This window comes from Bidens hawaiensis, unplaced genomic scaffold (genome assembly GCF_021521415.1).
Source record: "Bidens hawaiensis isolate Kalapana, Puna unplaced genomic scaffold, B.hawaiensis_p1.1 tig00026187_1, whole genome shotgun sequence".
NCBI classification, from domain to species: domain Eukaryota; kingdom Viridiplantae; phylum Streptophyta; class Magnoliopsida; order Asterales; family Asteraceae; genus Bidens; species Bidens hawaiensis.
Window position 1 is genome coordinate 10,624 of NW_027494211.1, and position 3,454 is coordinate 14,077.

General features: G+C 36.0%; 1 pseudogene; it reads left to right on the forward strand.

The window, feature by feature from the left end:
* Positions 1 to 2,560: 2,560 nt before the first annotated feature.
* On the forward strand, positions 2,561 to 3,103 carry LOC143573035 (calmodulin-like protein 30 pseudogene; annotated as a pseudogene).
* The last annotated feature ends 351 nt before the right edge of the window (positions 3,104 to 3,454 follow it).

Sequence of the window (3,454 nt, forward strand, 5' to 3'; positions counted from 1 at the left end):
AATATACCCGATTACCCGATAATATAGACCTATTTACCCGATTATGTACCCGAAGTACCCAATAACTATATATCTATATACCTATATATATATATATGTATATATATGTAAATATAAAAATTAATATTTCTAATTTGTGTTAACTTTTGTATTGATTTTTTTTACATTCTAGTAATGTTCAAGACTATTAAAAGGATATTGTGTGTGTAAAAACATATTTACCAGTTGCATATTGTCAAAACCTGACGGTATACCCGATGGGTATTTTTAATAAACTAACGGGTATACCCGAAACCTGTGGGTATACCCAAGACCCGATGGGTAATTACACGATAAATACCCGACGGGTCTGGGATGGGGTTTTATAAGCGGGTCTGGGTCTGGGAATACCTAGACTCGTCCCAAACCCACCCATTGTTATCCCTATGGATAATTAATAGTATGTAGTTAAACACATAAAAATAAAAAGTTTAATATATATATAGGTGTGTGTGTGGGAAACTGTATCGTCATGGTTATGAGTTGACTTACCTATATTTTCAACTTTTAATTCTTAATTTCGGATGTTTATTTTATTTCACTTGGGTCGTAGTATACTAGATTTCTCTATAATATGTAATTCAATAAATGGAAGGCGATGTAGGCACGTTGATAGAGGTGACAAAAGCTGATGGTTAATTGGGCATAATGAATAACACGTCAAGCATGTGTAGTTTGGAATTAGAACTTGAAGTTTGTGCGAATAAACGATTTTGGTGGCCATATAAAAAGGTTCAATGCATGAGAATATTAGGCAAGGAATAATATCTAACCAAGATTTGTATGTGTACCAATTGTACTTGAGTTTAATATTTTGGAAAATTCTGAAAATAGTATAAAAAAGAGAGACTATCAAAATTGTTTTAGAAATTATCAAGTTCCAAAAACCATCAAATGAAAACTATCGGATCCGACGCATTGGTATTATAATCGATAGATTTCAACAGCTACTAATATTCTGATAAGTGTATCGTCCCTTACCTACCATGTGGCTTTTGCCTTTAAATAAATCGGACCAGATTGTTTTTGTTTGAAAAGCATCTTTTTCTGAAAATCACCTTCATGGAAATTCGTGTTTTTTGAACTTCGTCTGACTAGATGAATTTCATGTGAATTTCGTGGATTCTATCATCTTCTTCTTCACATCCTCCCTTCGCTGCGCTGCCACCCCTCTCCTTCCCTGAAGAACTCCAAGAGCTCAACCTTCGTCTGGTCAGACGAATTTCACGTGAATTTCGTGGATTCTATCTCATCATCATCATCATCATCATCATCATCATCATCTCCTTCTTTTTCTTCTTCTTCGCCGCGCCGCCACCCATCTCCTTCCCCGAAGAACTCTAAGAGCTCAACCTTCGTTTGGTCAGACGAATTTCACGTGAACACGAATTTCAGACCAGAATAACCGGGACAGATAGATTTGAAAGTAAAACTATCAGATTGTGCCAATCACTTTACATGTGTAAATGATTTAGTGGTGGGCGAATTTTCAGACCTAATGTATCGGCGTCGATGGTTTTGGGTGGATTTTCTTGGTAAGTTGAAAATTTCAAGGACTATTTTCATACTATCTTTCTTCTTTTGAACTATTTTCAGAATTTTCTCTTAATATTTTGTGAAATACTAGCAAATGATATGTCATACGCCTATACTTGTAAGACCATGTGCAGTGGAGTTATTAAGTAGTGCAAAAATACTGTCATGTAATGACTATGTAAGTAAAGAGACATTCATTAACTTTCACACAAAGCACTTAATAGTTTATTAGAAAACACATTTTTTATTTTTATACAAAAAATGTGAAAGGGATCATTTGATTGGTTGGAATAAGTCTGGCCCCACACCCTTAAACCTTGGCGTCACTTACGTGGTAGCACTCAAAGGGGACCGACACTCATTAGCGCTCCTCTTTAACTCCGTATACTTGTTTAACAAGATTTTGGAGTTGATCCACCCCACCCATTTGCACTACTGAGTTCTGTAGGATGATCGATCTAACGCTAAAGTTGAGGTTTCAAGCCAAGAACGGCATTGATTTCCATACAAGAAGTTTTTTATAGACAATTTCTATGTGAGGAAATTCTTTGGACAAAAAGTCTGTCACTACTAGAAAAATAATTATTTGACATTTGAGACTGAAAAGGCCGTCGCAAAAACTCCTTAGGTAATCTCGTTTTGTAAACAATTTGAGTTTGTGAATATTTAGAGTTTAGACAATCTCAGTTATAAAAATTTTAAGAGACTTGTGAACCAAGACAAACGTGAAAAGAAATAGAAGATACGGTATGCTGTTGACCTCATATGACCTATGGACGTTTTCCTTTTAGATTAGGTATTTATAACGGTTCCTAAGTTAAGTTAATCACAACACTATAAAGTCTGCTTATTAAAGATGCTTAAAGTTATATAATAAAAATAATATAAAAAGAAATAGATTTGATACTTGCGCGTATGGTCATCTATAAAGAGAGAATAAACCATACATCACTTTACCAAAACATAACTTGTAATTCACAAAACAATGTCAACCAAGAGTTTCTTTAGTTTCAAATATGGCGCATCAAAAAAAACCACACCAAAATCCCAACTTCCGCCTTCAAAACCCACTTCACCAACAGTTTTCCAACCAAACACCAACGAGATGAGACAAGTGTTCAACAAATTCGACAAAAACAAGGACGGAAAGATATCCAAGGAAGAGTACTGTTCAGCCGCATCAGTACTAGGTAACAACACCACTAAGTCCGAGGTAGCCAAAGCGTTTCAAGCTATAGACACTGACGGCGATGGGTACGTTGACTTTAACGAGTTCATGAATGCACAGAAGTCTGATGGTGGAGTTAAGACGGGTGATATTAAGAGTGCGTTTAAGGTGTTTGATTTGGACGGTAACGGGAAAATAACGGCGGAGGAGTTGGTGCAGGTGCTCCGGCAGCTCGGAGAGAGGTGTAGCTTGGAGGCTTGCCGGAAAATGGTGCGAGGGGCGGATGCCGACGGTGATGGGATGATTGATGTGGATGAGTTTATGGGGTTGATGACTCGTACCATGAAGTTGGCATGAAGTTGCTAGCTAGTTGTGTTAACATGGTGACAATGATATGTAGTAATAATAATATAACCTAAGGTTAGAATAATTAATATTAGTATAAGAATATGTATCTTTTTTGCTATAAGAAACTGTCCGGGAATCAATTGTGTGGGCAATTTTTGTGACGTTGATTTCATTTAGTTAGTGTAAATTTGAATTTTAATGTTTTATTATTAAGGGTTAGGTTATGACAGGAAGTATAGTTTTTGTAGGGAGGATAAAAAGTAATCTTGTCCATTGATTTTGAATATGGAGGGTTGAGATTAGTTTATGGGGAAATCAAGTGTGAAGGAAGGGAGAGGGCATAAAGGAATAACACATTTGTTG